Consider the following 19,824-nt stretch of genomic DNA (forward strand, 5'->3'; position numbering starts at 1 on the left):
ACGCCCCCTCTACACCTGCGTCTGGTTTCCCCATAAAAGAATACAAGCTTCCAAAATACCGCCTGTTACTCCTCCCCACCCCTTCCCAGCTGTCTGGGGCCATTTTGGCTCTTTGCAGTACAAAAATCCGCAGAGAGGTGGAGCATTCTTGCAGGCATCTGGGGGTCATCAGGGTCACTGTGGGTGTTGAGATAGTTGTGAGTGTCCTGCCTCTGCCTCTAGATGACCCTCGAGGCCCCTCCCAAGGGGGGATGGACTAGATGACCCTCGAGACCCCTTCTTTGACTCTGTACTCCTAAGCAGCCATTGTGATACTGCACAGCCCCGGCAGCTATTCTTACAGCCAGGCCGCTCTCATGCTGTTCTCTGCCGCCGTTTCCATCTATCCTTTTTCCTCCGTGTCCTGAATTCCACCCTGGGAACTCCCACAGAGCTACAGAGAGGCGTTCCTGGTTCCCAGGGCAGGGAGGGACTCCGCGAGCCAAAGAAGGCCCTGGAAGAAGCAGCCCTTTCTTGCTTCTGAGCTGGGAATTATAGAGATCTCGGGACGTGTCCTTCTCCAAATGCGCAGGGGTCTATTTTGGGTGGCTTGTTTTGGAAGGGGCCGGGCCCCGCAAGGAGGGTCGCTTAGCAACCCAAGCCCAAAACTGGCATTATTACAGGCAATAATGTGTGGGGAGGGGGGAGAGAAAATAGTTTTAAGGGTTTTTCCCCCTGGGGTTGTCACAGCCGGGTTTTTTTCCTCGAGATCGGCTTCTGCTACCCTGCTGAAACCCAATTTTATTCCCAGTGGCCCAAAACTCAACCCAGGGGCAAAACAAGTTCCTGCTTCTTACGAATGTTGTGGTCGACTGGGTACTTTCCCCTGTGTTTCCTGTGCAAACCCTGCCTGGCTGGTGTGTAACGTGCACACATGGAATTGGTTATTGATTTAAAATTTGGCTTCCTGCCTCTCCAGATTATCCAAAGCAGCTTACAAAATAGCCGAAGAGCTACAGATGTAAGCACAGCCAGTGAGTTGCAGGGAGGAGTGAGGTTTCGAACCCAAGTCTCTCCCCCCCCCCCGCCTTGATCCTGGCCCAACTATGACACCGCCCTGGCGCTCTGCGATGTCACGGTGCCCTCGTATCTGATTGGCTGGGATCAACCCCCAGACTAATTCAGACTGGCCATGACAAGGGACCCTACAGAAGCATTTTGGGAGAGGGGGGATCCAAAAATCGTTTCCGCCTGGCTTGGCTGATGCATTTCAGCTTTCCGCCTTTGAGATATATATTTACACACACACACATCTATATATATACATATACATTATATATGTTGCCAAGCAACATCCCAGAAATTGTGTCTCTGGAACAAGGTCTTCAGGCTTTCTCCACCTCGAGATGCAAACCAAAACCCGGCACCGGTTTCATTCCCAGTTCCTTTTTCCGTCTCCAGTGAGTCGCTCCTGGACAGCCCATTGCCCCCTAAACTGTTCCCAGTCAGCCAGACGGATGGCAGTGCTGCGTTGACTTCATTGAATTATTGAGTTTTAAGGTTTTTTCCCCTGGGGGAAAAAGCTCGGTTGTCACAGACGGGTTTTTTTCCTCGAGATCGGCTTCTGCTACCCTGCTGAAACCCAATTTTATCCCCAGTGACCCAAAACTCAACCCAGGGGCAAAACAAGTTACTGCTTATCACAGTCTGGCCCTCCAGGCAGATCACAAAATCTGAAGGGATGCAAGAGGGACCAGACTAAGCATACCGTGAACAGGTGAGGTGCAGGTCTGCAGGTGTACGGAGTGGACCACAACTGGCTCGTGGTGACGCTTGTAAGGATGTCGAGCCAACAGAGGAGCAGAGGCACTCTCTGATCGCAAAAAGGAGTCCAAGCCAGGGAAAATATTTTATTACTAATTATAACTTGCCTTGATTTGAAGAGAGAGCGTGGCATAGCAGTTAAAAGTGGTGGGTGCTAATTCGGAGAAGTGCGTTTGATTCCCCTAGGTGCGACCAGCTTGGGTGACCTTGGGAAATAGTCCTCTTAGAGCTGTCCTTGCAGTCCAGTTCTTCCAGAGCTCTCTCAGCCCCACCTCCTTCGCAGGGTGTCTGCTGTGGGGAGAGGAAGGGAAGGAGACTATAAGCTGCTTTGGGACTCCTTTGGGTAGTGAAAAATTGAGTAAAAAAAAAACAGTGGAGTTCAAAGCACCCAACAGTATTCTTGTCTGTTTTATCCTCCCAACAACCCTGTGAGGTGGGCTAGGCAAGCTTTCCATGGCAGTGTGGAGATTCATATCTGATTCTCCCAGATCTGAGTCCAACACTCAAACGGCTACACCATGCTGGGTGCAGCACCTGGGTTTGCAGGGGCTGGAATGCAGAGCCATAAAAGTAGGACGAAGCATGCAAGAAACCCGCCGTTAAACTATGGCCCTGTATAAAAACCCGAACAATTGAATTTTGCCACTCCCTCGTCTTTCTATGCACTGTTTTCTGAATGTTCCCAGAATCTGCAAGAAATGCAATTAATGTCCAGGGCTCTTTTTTAAAAAGAGCAACACAGTGCGTTCTCAACGTTCTGCTGGTTTCCTTCTTATTCGACCGTTATAATAATACTTTTTTTAAAAAACCACCCTCGAGGGCTCTCGAAATGCCGGCCGTCCCTGCCTAATGCGTGGGGGAAATTTCGCGTCTGAGTCCGCTTGGATTTAATGCAAATAGCCAGAGCTGCTACTTCAGGGAAAACGAAGACAGGCGTTGGAAGTAAACGGAAATAGATTAATTAAAAGTGACATTTCTCCTCTCCCGTGGCCCACTTGGGAGGGGTTTTTTTGGGAGGGGGTGTTTGCCTCGGAAACAGAATTCTGCAAAAAGCGTGGTGGAAAAATCTGCCTCTGGCCTTTGCACAACCAAGCGTGAGAAAATTCCCCACCTGAAGTGGGGAGAATTTGCAGGGATTAGGTATCCCCAGATCCCGTCTCTGCTTTTGGCTCCTGCCCAGAATGGCAGACAAAATCCCTGTTTCCCTCTCACAATTAACTGTACCAGGAAGTCCTAGCTCTCAGTGGTCTAGGAATCCTCCAGATTTCTGTGTATTTGACCATAGAAGGATTTTTAGGGACTCCTAGAGCGTCGTGACCTCATTATGGGCTGCAGCCAGAAGTAACGCTGTGACCTTGCTTCACTCCCCATTTTTGCTTCCACCGGAGAAGTGTTGGCAGAGTTTAAATATCCAAAGAGAACAAAGCACCAATCTGCTTAAAAGAATAAAACAGTGATTACGATTATTCTTAGTCAATTCTAGTCCAGTCAATTTTAGAATTTAAGTTTTTATTTTATGTTTTTGTATGCTCCTTAGATTTGATAGTGGTGGCTGATGGCTAATACAATAAGACTTGCTTAATTTTGCATAGAGAGTGGGGGAAGAGAGACCCGTCTAACTGCCTAACTGTTCTCCATTTGTCCAGTGTGTTCTGGAGGGAAGTGTGCTCAAAGGGGCAGGAAGTCCCCAATTGAGCCAATCAGGACACAGAAGGAGATGGCTAGAAAAAACATTAGGATGTTCCTACTCTAAGCAGTAGCTACACAATTCTTCCAATGCCCCCGTCTAAAATATCCCCCACAGGCTACTCAATCATGCATGCTACAGATCTTGCAGTTCCTACCATAAAGATGAGCGGCAATATTCAAGTCCAGGAGCAATTTGGAGACCGACACAAAATTGGGGGGAAGCTTTGGAGACTCGGCAGTCCCTGACAACAGAAGCGTTGAGCTCCTCCATGCTCCTGGATTTGAATCCAGTTCTTCTTCCACAGACCCACATTGATACCCTCTTGGAACTGCCTTCAGGCTATTCTCCTCTTGTCTTGTAATGTTAGCAGCTGTCCTTCTCTGCTGGCAACCTCTCTCTCACTTCCCTTGCTACTCTTTGGGCGTTTCTTCCAAGAGGGCAGCCCTGCTGGTCTGTAGACACCAAATCAAAGCTTGCACTTTGGGCCTGGAATTCCCAAGAGCTCCCAAGGGGTCATGCGGCCTTTCCCAGAAGTCCAGATGGCCACTGACTCTGCTAGAAACCACTGGATCCCACTTCCCCTCATCCTCTGCAACGGAGACAGGAAACGATCAATCGATCGATCGGCCGGCTCCTGCGTCTTCCTCCTGCGGTCGCTTCTCTACTTCTGAGGTTCCTCAGAGCTTGAAAAATATTTCCTCCATGGTCAAAACTCTGATTTAGAGGCCACCAGCCTTTGCCAGGGCGGGAACCTTTGTGATTCAAAGCTCACTTCATTGTGACTCAAGTGTCATCATTGTTTCCCAGCAAGAAACTTCCAGATTCCCCTTGGGGTGAAATCGGACGCCGTCAAAAGCTACTCCGAGGCCTTCTAAGACTTCCACCGGGTTATCGTCTCTGCAGCGAGCATTTCCAATAAGCGATTTAGTTCCCAGCGTCTCCGGCACATGATTTCCTGGAGCCAAGGGGATTACATGGCAAACGCGGACCAGGAGAAAGGAGATATGCCTAATGGGAAGAGCGAGAGACGCTGGCAGGGAGGGTCAAAAACAGCTAAAAATCAGAGTTGGATGCTCAAGGACTTCTTTGCAGAATGAGGGAAGCTGGTCCATTCCGAGGAGGAGGGGGGGGGAACAGATCCAAGTCTGAGTCCAGGGGCAGCTTTAAGACCAGCTAAGTTTTATTCAGGGTAGAAGCTTTCATGGGCATGCATGCTCTTCAGGTGCTGTGGCTCAATTCCATATCCTGCCCACGAAAGTTTCTACCTAGGCTGGTCTTAAAGGTGTCCCTGGACTCAAACTTGGTTCTGCAGCTTCAGACCAAAGTGGCGACCCCCTCCTCCCCGGACTCTATATCTAAGGAGAGGGTCCTTTCTCTGTGGGGGTAGTCAGGCCAAGATGAGGATAATTCGATGGTTTCCTAGTTTCTGTTCTGGGGGTTGTGGGATGCATCCTGATGCCCTTTCCTCCCAAGAACTGAATTCTGTCTCCCCTAATAAAGTCACATGAAATGTGTGTCCTGAAGCACCAAGATTTGTTCTAATTCCTTTCAAACTCCCCCCCCCCTTTGTTAAATGGCTCCCTGCACCCTGTTCCAAAAACATCTTTCGAGCTAATTTGACTTCAATGAGCTTTTGACAGTGAGAAGAAGGGGGGGGGAGGAAACATGCTAAAATAAATCTAATTTGTCTCTGATGTTTTTCACTAGTATAAGTTTTTCAGTAAATTGCCTCTCGTGGGTATGCCTCTCTCAGATTCTTCCCCCAGTGATCTTTAAATGATTTCTAATAGCAATGTTATAGGGGGAGCAGAGTATCGAGGAGACAGAAATAAAAGATGCGCGGTTCCCCAACGCGGCGCCCGTGGATGCCACAGCCCTGCCAACAGCTCTGCTGGGGCTCACCAAGTTTTTTTAGAACATAGGCAGGGCTGTCTGGGACTTTTGCCCTGCAAGCTTTCCGATTGGAAAGAGAGTTGATTGGCTGTGCAGAAAGTAACCCGCAGGAGGTAGAGCCGGTCACAAAATGGCTGCCTCAGGGGGTGGAGCCAGACTCAAAATGGCTACCGCAGGAGGTGGAACCAGACTCAAAATGGCTGCCACAGGAGGTGGAGCCGGTCACAAAAATGGCTGCCCCTCTTTGCTTTTATTTGAAAATTCTTGTGTTGCAGAGACAGCAGCTAATGAAGCAACATTTTAAAAACCTGCACAGCCAATCAAATCCCCAGGAGCCAGTAAGAAGCCTTTTCTTCGTAAAAGCCCCCAATGGCCCCGCCCACTCTCTAATATTAGATTATTCCTCCTGAACGGGCCTTGAATCCCATCCGAATCTCTGTCCCCTAAAATATCAGAAGAGGCCACCTTGGAACAATTGAATTTGCAGCTCCAGGAGACCATTTGACCCCCTGTAATGAATCCCCAGATTACTTGGGGGTGGCAAACAGGTTGTGTTCTCCAGCAACAGGCCGGTGCTGAAACTGGAGACTCACTCTGCAACTCGTAAACATCCAGTCCCTTCCAAAATCTGGCGGTCAAATCTTGCTGAGGCGACGGGCTTTGAATCTTTAATGGGGTTCTTAAAAGCCAAACATGAGCGCTCTTTGAACCAGCTCCGGGCCTCCTGCCTGCGACTGGCTGGCTCTCTCAGGACGAGAGCGACGTGGAGGAGTCGACGTACCAGTTTCCAGCACGCGGCGGATGGCTTGTCATTTGTGCTCTTTGTGAGAAATCAATCCCATCTTTAAACAAACAAAGAATTTGCAACAGCCGCTGGCCTGAACCTGGACTGGGAGGGTAAAATCTGAATGCCGAACTTTGGTGCAGAGTCGCTGCGTTCGGAGGGTAGCTGCATTGCTCTGCTGGATTCGAATCCCTGCATCGGACTCTTGGAAGCTCCCACAGGACTTGTGTGTTTTCTACTACAGCTTCCCACCAGGATGGGGCCACCACAGAGAAGACCCTTGCCCTGAAAGAATTCCAGCTGGAGTTGACAACCCGAAACCCAGGCAATGGGAGGAATTGTTGTGGGAAAGTTGGTCCTTCAGGTATTATGGCCCCGGACAGTTTAGGACGGCCTAAGGCAGTCGTGACCACTAAATGGAGCCTCTGAGCACAGGGGCAGTCTACCTCCAACAACAGACATCAGTCTCTGAAGGCCCTTGCATTCATGCCCCACCCGCCCGGAACCAGCTTTCGGCTTTCTTAAATTCTATAAATGGGTTGGAAAACATGTCAAGATCGGCGGATGGCTGCCGAAGCAAAGGAGAGCTGTCCCTTTCCCCTGGGAGGATCCAAGAATGAATCCCACTGCTTTCTGAAGACCGAAATTAGGGCTTTGTTTGTGGGTTTCAAAGGTAGCCCCCGAAAGCCGCTCAGGTTTAAGAAGGAGGCCTTTGTTTCCACCTTGTGTGGCAGGAATAAAAAGATAAGCAGCCTTTGTTTCCCCCACAGTCTCAGGGATTCTTCCAGCCAGCCCTTGAAAAGCTTAAGAAAGCTCACCTTAGCGGCCCAGTTCCTTCCTTCCTTCCTTCCTTCCTTCCTTCCTTCCTTCCTTCCTTTCTTTTGCTGTGCAATCATCTAAGCTCAGGAAGAAAGGGGAGGGAGCCGAATTTAAGTCGAGGAGGAAATCTCATAGGGAAATTAAACAGTGAAAAGCCTTATTGATTGTGGGAGTCACGTTAATTCTGTTCTCTTCTCATCTCTGGCACTCACCAGCATCCACATTAAAAGCACCTCCACCCCAATCTAATAAAATAAGTCCTTCCTTCCTTCCCCTCTATCTCTTCCTTCCTTCCTTCCTTCCTTCCTTCCTTCCTTCCTTCCTTCCTTCCTTCCTCCCTCCCTCCCTCCCTTCTCTCTTTCTCCCTATTTCTTTCTTTCTTCCTTCCTCCTCTCTCCCTCTTTCCCTCTCTCCCTTCCTTCCTCCCTTCCTTCCTTCTCTCTTTCTCCCTCTTCCTTCCTTCCTTCCTTCCTTCCTTCCTTCCTTCCTTCCTTCCAAAAAGCAATTCATTAAGTCATTTAAAATCTGTTGCCTGTTCAACATATCCACCCACCCAAGGAGGCTGCATCCGTGTCTCTGTATGAGTCACAGCTTGAGAAACTCACTGTACGCCAAAACCAAGACAGGACAAGCAGTGGCGAGAACAGACCCCCCCCCCCCGGCTGGCTCCTTTCTCCGAATGTAATCGGTCTATAAAAGCAAGAGCTGGATCTCTGCTTTGGAAAGATTTGCCGCGGACGGCCACAGCTGTGGTTGGGCATCTGCTACGCTAATTCTCCCAAAATGGTTGCCAAATCAGGGCCTGTGGTCAGAGCCACCCAGCTCTTTTGCAGGCCTCTCCAGACGGGCGAAAGGAGAGCTTTCTTCCAGAAAAACTTCACAGAGGGGGAATGAGCCATGCAGAAGCCATGTTCCCACCTTGTGGGGCTCTGGCCAGGTAGGCAAAAAGCAGCCTGAGAGAAAAAGTTGAGAAGCAGCTTCTTTTTTCTCTACACGTGGAGTTTTTTCTCGATGGCACTGCAACATGGGTTCTGTGGTCTCAGGCACCTTAGTGCTTGAGGGCAGTTTCCCTGCACCATTTCCAGGCCGGCTGGCATAGCTAGCCGCAGGGGGTCCTGTTGAGGCTACGCTGGTCACAGAGGAACGCAGGCGTGGCAAAAACGCATCTTGATCGTGGATACAAGCATCACAACAACAGGAACCGGTTAGGTCGGTTGGAACCTGCAAGCTCTGCGATGGGCATACGAGAAAAGCATACGAAGAATCTCCTCCGGGGGGCATCGGAGGAGAGGTCTATTTAGCATAGTTAGATCGGGAACTTCACGGTAATCTTCAAATTCTCTCCTGCGTCCTGATTGGGTCTTTGGGGGCTTCCTGCTCCTTTGAGCAAACGTCCTCTCTGCTTGCCTCTAGAACAGTCAACCAGTCTATCCATCTGCTTTCTATCACCTATCCATCTATCGTCTACTTACCTACCTACCATCTTCTGTCTGTCATTGCCTGCCCCCACGCCATGGCCCTGGCCTTCCTTGGAGATCATCCTTTCAAGGACTAGCCAGGGTCGACCCCGCTTAGCTTCTCAGATTTTGTGCCATCGGGCTTGACTGTGTTGGCCGCTTCAGGTTTCCAAAACCAACTTCCACACATGTGGGATAACACACTTCCGATGTGCGTGGCTGCTGGATTTCCCCACGCAAAACAGGAAAGTGCGTTGAAAGTGCATAATCCAGCGCGTGCAGAATGAGCCTGAACAAAACACACCACATTCAAGGGGGTCCCCCCCATGCACACTTGGAGTGACACCTGATTCGTACATTTGCCCCATGAGAAATTCAAAATCATTTCTATTCGAAGCCGCCCCTGCAAAGGCAGAGGCCTCAGGACACATTTGTGATGTAAACTTAGTATTGCATCAAAAGGCCTACCGCCCGGGCTATGGTTACTATAACACAGGAAGATTGCGAATTAATCGTTTCCTAACTGCTACGATGCCTCTCTGCCTAATTGCATATTCTTCTCCTGGAGTCTTTGTTTTGCTGAGTGGATTTCAGCCCACTACGTCCTTCTGCGTCGTCGTCCCCGGCTGGATTTTTTTTTTCGGGGGGGGGGGGGGAGATTAGCTGGTTGGTCAAAACCCCAGGGGAGGAATTAGCCCTGGGAAAAAACGGGGATGCGGAATGCCAGCTAGGCTTTTATTCAGACCCGACTGCTATTGCAAACAAAAACAGGATGGGGAGGGACAGCTGCCAAGGACCCCCCCTCCCCTCCTGGAGGGATGGCGTGACAGAAACGGAGGCCAAGCCAATTTTCAGAATCCCGGTCTGTTTTCTGGGGACTGGATGGAAGACGATCAAAGCCGGCTCAGGTATGGGTCTCACTTCTCCTCCTCTCTCCCCCACCCCCAATTAGCCCAGATGTCTTTCTTTACATATTCATGGAGGGCAAGTCAGGCAACATCTGTTGCCCATGGTGGCTAACTGGACCGTCCATGGAGGCCACCAAGAGAGATCTGGTTGGATGCTCTAGGGCAGGGGTAGTCAACCTGGGGTCCTCCAGAAGTCCATGGACTACAATTCCCATGAGCCCCTGCCAGCGTTTGCCGGCAGGGGCTCATGGGAATTGTAGTCCATGCACATCTGGAGGGCCACAGGTTTGACTACCCCTGCTCTAGGGAGGAGGATGCTGGAAGAAATGAGATGCCAGGGATTGGAGTTTTCTAGACAGTTTCTCTTCGTAAATAAAGCTATTTTATCCTTTAAGCTTCCTAGTGCTCTAGACCTCTTCCATATTTAAACTCTGCCAATGCAAAAGAAGAAGAAGTTTGCAGTTCGTGTCTCCATGTCCTTTAAATTTCCCTGGTCGATGATTACTTCGGAAACAGATTTCCATTTCATTGTCAGTCGCATATCTTAAAGATTTCCCCTTTGGCTGGTGCGTACAGATGTTTTCACATTTTTAAAAACCCAGCCTGCGATGGAGCGCCAAGGATGCTGTTCAAAACACACCAGCCGCGATTCCTGCAGAAGGATTCCTGCACAAACCCTCTGGAAGACCATGAATTCTCTTCATCACTCAGATGTAATAAATACCTTTATGAGGAAGCCGTTCTGAGTTATAGCCACCTCCTGGAGGCGCGGCACAGAAAACATTTGGGAGCTCAACAAGAGACCCTTAAAACCTATTTCCTTCCCAGTCTATCATTGTGTCAGTCTGAGTTGCTTAAATTTCTAAATATACCTGCAGGATGCCACAAGATTTGGATCTCTCTCTCTCACTCTGGTTTTCCTAGGTTCTTGAGCCATGAAAGAACAGTAGGAAGAGTCACAAATCTTAAATGGCCCTCATGGGACTTCAGAAATATTAATTTGCAAGACGTATCCAAAAGACACAGAGAACTGCCCTTTATTTATGCATTTGTGGAATGGAACTGTATGGGGATCTGCAGACAAAACGTGTCACCCCAAGGCCATCCACAGTAAATAAATCGTAATACGGTGGATCGCGGTGAATTAAACACATGGCTCATGCTCAGGGTGGTCTCTTTCCCAGTGATGTATAAATCCTTCCCTGTATTTCTGTGTGCCCTTTTCACAGACATTGTGCATCGTCTTTTTAGGAGAAAGATTCTTGCCCACACCTTGATGAGCAAGCTTTCTCCTTGCAGGGACTCGCAAGTTGCCCTCCAATCTTAGCCATCCAATCCGGTCTGCTTTACCAGAACTCTGCTGCTTCGCTGTGCTGCTGGTATGCTCCAGGCCTCAAAGCCAGAAATTCAGGAGATGCAACTGGAGCATGAGCCGTCTCCCTGCTGCCTCCTTTGACAAGCGAGGGGGATTCCGGAGCAAGGACCCGCGGATGGCAGGTGTTCAGAAGGCCTTGATTAAAAACTGTAAAACAGCGATCTGCACATTATAGCAACGCATTAAGTCAAGTGAGAATCAGCAGAGCATTAAACCAACCACAAAAGGGGCTGCAATAAATTATGTAAATCTGCTTGGGAATTTTTTTTTCCCCCTTGCACGGAATGAAGGACCGTTATTATGCTATAAATGTCAGGAGGAGAGGATGGGCGGAGAGAAGGGCAGGGGGCCGATCCAGCTTTCCCCGGCCTTCCCTCCAGCAGGAACGTCCCCCTGTGCTCTTCAGGTGCAAGAAGACAGTAGTGGAGAGTAGTGGAGAGCCGGAGGCCCCCGGGAACAGCCTACCCTGTTCCTCACACCCAGGACTCAGAGGTACGCAGACCTCTGGTCTTGGAGGTTCCACCTGACGTTACTTCTCTCTCCTGCAAGACCTGTCTGGTGCGTTGAGGATTCCTTCGAAATGCATCGTGCTCTTGGGGTCACCAAATGGATCCTGGCCCACTGCCAGCAGAGAGGGGCTGGTTGGTTCCACTTCCTCTTGGCCGGTGATCCTCCCACCAGGGATGCCATCCTCCAGGTGGGGCCTGGAGGTCCCCTGGGATTTCACCCTGCCTCCAGAGAGCAGTGCGGGTTCTTTTAGGAAAGGAAGATGAAAACTAAAAGACATTTTGGAAAGGATACGAACAGAAAGCAAGGGGAAAGGATAAGGAAAATACAGAAACATGTAGAAAAGGCTTCTGGTTTTCTCTAGGACAAATACAAGTAAAATTATAAGCTTATGACTTTGTATTATTGCCCAGTGTTCTTTAAACACTGCACCCCTACCCCCCGGCTTTGGAGAAGGACTTCTGTGGGGTGTAATGCTTTCTCAACTTTTTTGCCACTGAGAAACCCCCGAAACATTCTTCAACCTTCGAGAAACCCCAGAAGTGGCACAACCGTGCAGAATGTGGTTGGGAAGCAGAGCTGTGTAAAAGCCCACCCAGGCCCCTCCCCTTCCTGACTGTATGGGGTAACATCACCCCCAAAAATGCTAAAAATACAAATCCCACCCATTTGAGGAACCCTTCCTGGGCCATCAAGACACCCCAGGGTTTCACAAAACTCTGGTTAAGGAAGCCCAACCTGAGGTCCCCAGAACAGGTTGTTTTCCCTTCTTGGAAACCCTCGAACGGGTGTTTGAAAAGGCAAATGTCACCGACTTCTCTAGGTGCCCAATTATAATTTCATTTCAAAACGGCCGTGAGTAACAGCCGGCCTCGCTTAATTACAAACGCGTCTGAGACAGAACACCCAGGATTATCCAGCTGCCAATCGCTCTTGGAAGAACTTTTGGCTGAACGCTTTGGAATATATTAGAAAATGCATCTTTTCGGATACAATTTATTCTCCCTTTCTCCCCTCCTTTCCACATCCCCCCCCCGCACTGATTTATTAGTGGCCACGCCCCCCTCCCAGCCCCCAATTCCTCTCCTCTCCAGTTAATCTTTCTCCATAACTTGAAAGTGGTCCTCTGTCTATTTAGCTAAACGAATGCCGTCATCCACGGATATTATTTTCCGAGTGTGATTTATGCAACGCCAGTTAGCTAGATAGCTCCGTAGCCAAGGCCTCCGTGGCAATCAAAGCAAGGGGGGGGGAGAAAACCCAGATTCGAGTCAGCGAGAATTAAATAAGCAAAAAATAAGCAATTCTTTTTTTAAAACCCACACACAACAGGTTAGACAGCACCTACTGGCAAAGGCCTATGCTTAAACAGGATAGATTTTGGATTGTGGAAAGGTTGATGTGGCCAAGAATCCAAATAGAGGCTAGAGAAAGTCTCACAAGACAAGAACTGGTGGGTGCCTGGCAATGTTAAGGAGCAGGTGGCGGGACCTTTGTGTGACAAGGTTGGGCGGCCTTCTGGAGTGCCAGCCCCGCTGGTGGACCCTTCTGCTGCCCCAGCAGAGTCCCCGTCCTCCATGCTCAGATTTCCAGGAGTTCCCCATCCTGCAGACGGCAACCCTGAGTCGCAACAATTTTAAATTCCCTAGAGATCCACCAATGTATTTCCTGACATCTCGTGACATGAATAGCTGGAAAACATCTCTGGGCATGTTAAGAGTACAAATGGGCACAAACGGGGGACTTTTAGTAATGCGGGTTTGAGTTTGGACTCTTCTCCCATCCCTTTTTCCACTCCCTCCTGTTTTCACACTCCCAGAGAGGGATCTGGACCCGTCGCAACCTGTGAGGGCACAGAAAGAGCCTGGCGCAGGCACACGCACAGAGAGCCCCATCTCATTTCTCTGGCCTGGGCCTTGCCTGCCAATTCTCCCAGCCTGCTTCACCCCTGGGATAATTCCAGCCACAGTATCGATCTTTCGAATCCTGCCGTTCAATCGGCCAGGAGCGATGGACGCTGACCGAGTTTTTCTCTCCCCTGGATGAAGGCTGGAGTGACACATTTCACAGGGTTGGAGGACCTCAGAAGAGCCCTGCTGGGTCAGGCCAGGGAGGGTCCCTCCAGTCCAGCATCACCCAGGGGCCAATGAGTTCCTCTGGAGGGCCGCCCACATTAGGAGAAAGGACAATACTATGGCTGTCTGCTCTTTATGAATTTGGGATTAGGCATATCTGACTGGCACAGGGAGTTTTGACTCTTGAAAACTCTTGCCCTGGGGGACTCTAAGAGAACAGCCCTACGCCAACTGTGACTGGTCCAAGGTCACCCAGCTGGCTGCATGTAGGGGAGGAGTGGGGAATCAACCCAGATTAGAGACCACTTTTCTTTAACCAAAACACCACACTGGCTCTCAAGGAAGGTAATTTCGGAATCCCTGGGGAGGGGGGGGGTGGGCTTTTGGTTCGATTTTATTCCTTCCATTTAAGAAGGAAATCCATAAAAGATACCTCTGTGCGTGGAAAGAGTGTGACGCAGGCGAAATAAAACTTACATAATCTTTTCCATGAGACTCGTGGCCTTACTGGGCAAAGGTTAAACGAATCCACCGATTCTGTTTGGGGCTTGTCTTGTTTTTCCGTACCGTCCGTTTTCTTTTTTTAAGTTATTTTCCGAACAGGAGACAAAGGGAGAGAGCGTTTTATGAGAACACTAGAAACCTTAGAGCTTTAATTACTGCTAAAAAGAACATTGCCTGAAAATGGGGCACGATCCCTGCCCCTCCCGAGAAACGGCGCTCGCATAAGAACGCTCCCCAAACACCCCTTTTGAGCCTGCCAAAATATCGGCCTGCATTACAGAGAACGCCGTCTAACTCTCTGGTGACCTCTTTGCTCCATAGCGATGGCTGCTACAGAAAATCAGCACATCCCTGGATTTCTCCGAGTCGTTTTCGAGGGGTGGTCCCTTGGGGCTTTGACACACCAATGGAAGAGGGGAGGGGAGGGGATGGGGAGGTGGGTGCAATGTAGGTGGGGGTCCCTTTGATATACCCCTTTTCAGGGCTCCATGAAGGGGTGGGCGCCCCACCTCCAGTCTTGCAGGGTGTTGGCTATGCAAGACCTGCGGCGTGCATGATTCAAAAGGATATGAAGAATATCCTGCAGGGGGCATCAGAAGAGATGTGGATTCAGCATAGTTAGATTAGCAACGTCCTGGTAGATGGACAGTTAGTTAGCTTTCTCTCTCTCTCTCTCTCTCTCTCCCTCCTTTTTGTACAAAACTGTTTCTCTTCGCAATAAATCTATGTTATCCTTTGGTGCTTTGCCCCTCTTTGCATACTTAAACTCTGCCAACAGGGGATTATATTTTGTAGCTTGGGAGGCTGAGCTATAAATTGAATAGGCTCGTAAGGAGTAGCATCGTGCGGGGTAGTGATTAAGAAGTGGGGGCCTGTAATCTGGAGAACCAGGCATGATTCCCCAGCTCCTCCACAGGCAGGCAGCTGGGTGACCTCGGACCTGTCCCAGTTCTCGGACCTGTTCCAGTTCTCACACATCAGTTCTCTCAGAGCTCTCTCAACCCCAGCTATCTCACAATGTGTGTGGTGTGAGCAGAGGTACGGTGTTTTTAAGCTGCTCTGGGACTCCTTAGGCTCATGAAAAGTGGGGTATAAAACACCAGTTATTCTGTCTACTTAAGTATATTTCGAATGTCCCACACTCCCCTCCATTAATCTGCTTTTCAAGCCATCTAGAGAAGAAGAAGGGGACATCAGAGGTGTGTGTGCCCACCAACCGCCCGCAGAGACCACAGAGAGGGTTAAACCCTTCCACACCCACCTGTTTGTGCCAGTCGAAATCCCACACCACAACTGTGCCTCTAGTAGCTGTCAGATGGGTTGGGGAAGACAACACTTGCCTGTCCCTGGTCCTTTGATGCAGGGGTCTGTGCTTGGAAAGAGTCTAAAACCTTCCCATGTAAAGGGGGGCGCAGGGGGGGGATTCTCCAGCCTCTCTTTTGTTTTGATCTTCTGAAGCCTGTTTTTAACCCTCCCCAGCTGCCTCAGGGCTTTGCCCTCTGAGGGCTTCACCTGTTTCGGTCCCCCCCCCCTCCTCTGGCTTCCCCTGGGTCCTGTTGAGGCCTTCTTCCAAAGAGGGTGTTGAGCCAAGCAAAGCCCTTGGAGCTCAGCTCTTCACGGATCAATAACATTAAACTATAACAGAGGCAACAGAATATAATGCTACAAACAGGTCCAAAGCAGATATCTGGGAGGGATCAGGGGCCCTGTATTTGTTGCTGGTTCACCTGGTTTCAACCACATGCCTGGTGGAAGAGATCCCTTTTGCAGGCTGTTTTAGCCCCGTCAGGGCTTTCCCCGTCTTCCTGGGGGGGCTGAACCTATAGTGGAAGCAGCTGGAAGCAGAAGTCCAAGAAGAGTTGGTTTTATACCCCGCCTTTCGCTAACTGGAGGATTCTCAAAGTGGCTTACAATCGTCTTCTCTTCTTCTTCCCACAACAGGCACCCTGTGGGGTAGGTGGGGCTGAGAGAGCTCTGACAGAACTGCTCTAACAGGCCTGTGACTGGACCAGGGTCACCCAGCTGGCTGCATGTGGAGGTGCAGGGAATCAAACCCGGTTCTCCAGAGGCCACTGCCCTTAACCATCACACCACGCTGTCTCTCAAACCCATTTCATTCCTTAAATTCCTATTCCATTTATAACTCTGTTTTATTCAAGGTGTGAGTTTTCGTGCGCTTGCACGCCTCTTCAGATACAAGATGAAACATCCAAAAGAAGTGTGTGTCTACACAAAACCTCATACCTTGAATAAAACTTTGTTGGCTTTCGAGGCACCCCTGGACTGTGATTTTTGTTATTTTAATTATTATGTATTGTCACACTCAGTCACTTGACCAGTAGAAGATGTCCTACAATGGGGAGCTGGGAATTTGCAGAGGTACGTTTGCAGGGTCCCTGCTGTTCCAAGCAATGCCGTCTTCCAGAGCTGTACTGGTGTTCTTTGCTCAATGCGCCGAAGTTCCAGATGTTTCTTATGCCTTCTGGGCACCTCTCCAAGGGCTCCAATAACAAACTCACACAACAGTTACCTTCTTCTCCCAGCGATGCTCTCAACTCTGTTAGCTGGTCCTGATATTGGTGGTCTCCTCCTGTTCTTTCTTTTCTACTCTGCTGTTGGGACTTGCTTGGTCGTCTCCCATCCAAGTCTCAACCCTACTTAGTGTCTGAGGTCTGACAAAATCGGTCTAAACTTCTGGATAGATCATGCAGATACCATTTGATCTGCTTCCTGCTCTTACCCGCCCTGAAGGGGTGGGTGGGTTCTGGTTGTCCTGGTCTGTGGCCTGCCCCGGGCATTGAAGGAGTCCTCTGTTTTTCTTGTTAAGAGGCCTTCAAAAGTTGACTTGGATCATTCTAGCTGGGGGTGGGGGGATCATTCCAAAGAACCTGCTGTCCTAGCAGCTGAACTTTACCGGCCTCTTTGACGTATCTTGAAGAATGCCTTTCTGGGACTGATTTGTGCCATTACCACAGGAACATGTCATGGAAGGAAGAAAACAAAGCAAAACCGCTCCGAAACGCAGAAGGTCTTCCCTTTGGGGAAGCCGCCAACAGTGTCTCCTGACTCTGGTTTTCCTTTGCTCCTTTCCCTCCCCTGATTTGAGCCAAGGACGTCCTCCTCCTCTCCCCCCCCCCCAAACACACACACACACATTCTGTTCAGAGCACAGAGCTACATATGACAAGAAGTTGATTTCCACCAGCCCTGCCTCCCCAAACCAAACACACAGCTCCTTCCTCGGTGCTGGGTGATATATCGCCTCTGCTTAGCTTTCTGTGGCCTTTTTGGATTCCCAGCTCCTTGGCCGAGGCCGGTCTCCCTTTGACTGGGAGGCTGCCCCCTTCCACTCCCAAATGATAACCAGAACGTCCTTTATGGCCACCGCAGCGCCTGTCCCTCCCGACCCTAAAGATGCATGTTTGGACTGCACTTGCTAATGGTCCTGTCGCTCCTCCATTTCGCTAAATTCTCGGTTAATAACCAGCTGTGAATAATGCCAGGGCTGGCCAGCGCAAATGGAATATTAGGGGTATAACCACCCCGTCTGTTTCCAAAAGTCCGGGCTGAGAAGGCATCTGGGAAAGGGTGTCCGGTGGGGATTCCTTCCTCTCTTATTGCTCCCCTTCCCTTGACAATTCACCCTGAGAGGCAGCGTGGCTTTGACGTAGCTCGAGAGCCAGACTCACGCCTCGAAGTTCGGGGTTCGAATCTCCGCTCTGCCGGTCACGCTTGCTGGGTGACCTTGGCCCAGTCACCTGCATGCAGTCTAGCCTACCTGGCAGGATTGTGGTGAGGTTAAAACTGCAACGGATGCTGTAAACTGCTTTGCAGAGGAAAATGCTAGTTTATTAATCCCGTCCAGTGGCTGGAAACCTCCTGGGGTGACAACGGATGGCTCAGAGCCTTCAGTCTCCACCCCCAAAAACTCCAGGCAGCTCTGCCCCAACTCCTTCTCCCCCTCACCCAGGAAAAGGGGTTGGCTTCCAGCTGGACCTGCCCCCCTCCAGGTGGAGCCTGGGGACCTCTGGGAATGACAGCTCATCTCCAGAGATGGGTCCCCCTGGGGGAAAGGGGTGCTTTAGAGGGGGACTCCGTGGACTCCCCGTCTGCCCCAGACCCCGCCCCCAAATCAGCAGGAGTTTCCAGCCGGGAGTCGGGACTGGGGGGAGGGATTCACCAGGTAACGTTTGCATCAAAAGGCAACTCCCCGGGAAGCCAGGCTCAGCAGCTCCCCTGGGCTGGCTTCTCCCGCGCCAGCATCGCCTTGTTCCGTGTGCAAGGCGTTCGTGGGAACCGACAGTTGCGCCTGCGAGGCTGGGGGGGGGGAGCGAAGGGCGTTGCCGTCTTTCCTGACCGCCCCCCTCTCCGCGGCAGCCTGGGCGAGGCTGCCAATCGGGGGGGGGGGGGTCGCTGCCAAGCCGTCCTTGGACCCCACGTCTCCCTGCCCCTCCGAGGTCCGTCCGCACACCTGGGAAGGGATCCCGCGGCCCCCCTCCCGCCGGGAGACTGAACTTGTGAACCGCAGGCGCGCCTGACCTTCCCCGCGCCGCCACCTTGGGCAGGGCCAGCTGCCAGGGAGAACAAAGGGACGGGGAGGAGGCGAGAGAGAGAGGGAGGGAGGGAGAGAAAACGGGGGAGGGAGAACAATGGCAGCCGCGGGAGGGGGGGCTGCAGACCGCGTGCCCACGCCCCCGCCGCCCCTCTCCCCAAATCCCCCTCGGCTCCCCGCGCGCCCTCGGAGCCCCCGGCACCCGGGAGCCATGCGCCCCTCGCCCAGCCACCCGTGCGCCTCTCCGCCTCGGCTGCGGGCGCTGCGCCCGGGGGACTTTTACGCATGGCGCGCCCTCTCCAAAAGGCGCTCCCGGGCCGCCTCTCCAGCGAGCGCGCCGGCATCCTCTCTTCTCTCGCTCGCCCGCTCCGCGCCCGGCTCCGGCGGCTGGGAGATTCCAGGCGCTCGCCGGCCTCCCCACCCCTTTCCCGCTTTCTCTCCACCCCTTTCTTGGGTTTTTTTCCTCCTCTCTCTCTCCCCCGCCCGGAGAAGTCTGAAGTTTCCAGTGTGCGCAAAGGCGAAGCTCTCGCTCCGGCTCCGTCGGGATCTCGCTCTCTCTCTCTCTGGTTCGCTCCTATTCAGATCTCCCCCTCCCTCCTCTCTCTCTCTCTCCCTCTCTCACCCACCCCCACCGCCACGAAGGATTTAGCGGGACTTGGCCGGCTCCCTCGCTCCTGGGATCCAACTGGCGCAAAAGGGACCGCGGCCAGTTTGGAAGAAGAGCCGCTGGCTCTCCATCTCCGGAACAAGAAAAAGCGGAGGGGAGGGCAGCGGGGGGGGGGGGGGCAAGAAGAAGCCAGCGACGCGCCGAATCTAAGAGGATGGGAGCCGCACCGGTTTGAACCTCCTTGTCTCTACCAGGGCCACCCCCCCCCCCTCACACCGCCGCCCTCCATCCCCACCGGCGCTTCCAGCGCTCCCGGGACTGACAGAGCCGGAGACCTCCCTTCCCCAGGGAGGGAGGTGGTGGTTGTGGGGGGGGGGAGAGATACCCACCCCTGCGCTCTCCTCTCGGAGTCCTTGGAAGTCGATTTTGCCTCCTGGTCTCATGTGAACGGCAAGGCACGGCTATGCGTGAGGAAAGCCGGCGGTCCGTGAAACTAAGGTAAGGAAGCAGACCACCCCGACTCCTCTATCCTCGGGGGAGGGGGCCAGATGTTCGCCCCCACGGACCTCCCGGCGCCCCGATCCCCAGCACGCTCGCCTCCTCCCCCTCGAGTCCAATGGCCGCGTCTCTCTCAAGCCGGACTGCAGTTGCTCCTGATTTAGCGCTGGATTCGGGGACCTGCGGGGAGGGCTCCTTCCTCGCGAGGAGACTTGCCTCCCCACGCTTCCTCGGGAGAAGCGGCGGCGGCGGGAGAGGTGGCATGAACGCACGACTTTTGGGACTGAGCCCACCCACTCCAATTCGTTTCTTCTCCCTCGCCTCTTTCAACAACTGGAAGCTCCGGATTAGG

The 19,824-nt window shown here is 51.8% G+C and overlaps 1 protein-coding gene and 1 long non-coding RNA gene across 4 annotated transcripts in view; one reads left to right on the forward strand and one right to left on the reverse strand.

Annotated features, from left to right (window-relative positions):
* Positions 1–19,824, forward strand: part of CACNA1H (calcium voltage-gated channel subunit alpha1 H) — a 211,315-nt gene that overhangs the window by 34,300 nt on the left and 157,191 nt on the right. The window contains exon 1 of one of the 3 annotated variants that reach the window (XM_077317199.1): positions 18,843–19,472. The exons of the other annotated variants lie outside the window; for them this stretch is intronic. The gene's annotated coding sequence lies outside the window, so the exon portion shown is untranslated. Of the gene's footprint in view, positions 1–18,842; positions 19,473–19,824 lie in introns of those variants that run through there. 3 annotated transcript variants of the gene reach the window in all.
* On the reverse strand, positions 11,258–19,428 carry LOC143827554 (uncharacterized). Its single transcript, XR_013227348.1, has 3 exons — positions 19,364–19,428; positions 13,789–13,888; positions 11,258–11,505 (listed from the first exon to the last, which is right to left on the reverse strand). It is a non-coding gene; the product is annotated as an uncharacterized LOC143827554 (long non-coding RNA).

Source organism: Paroedura picta, chromosome 17 (genome assembly GCF_049243985.1).
Source record: "Paroedura picta isolate Pp20150507F chromosome 17, Ppicta_v3.0, whole genome shotgun sequence".
Lineage (NCBI taxonomy): Eukaryota > Metazoa > Chordata > Lepidosauria > Squamata > Gekkonidae > Paroedura > Paroedura picta.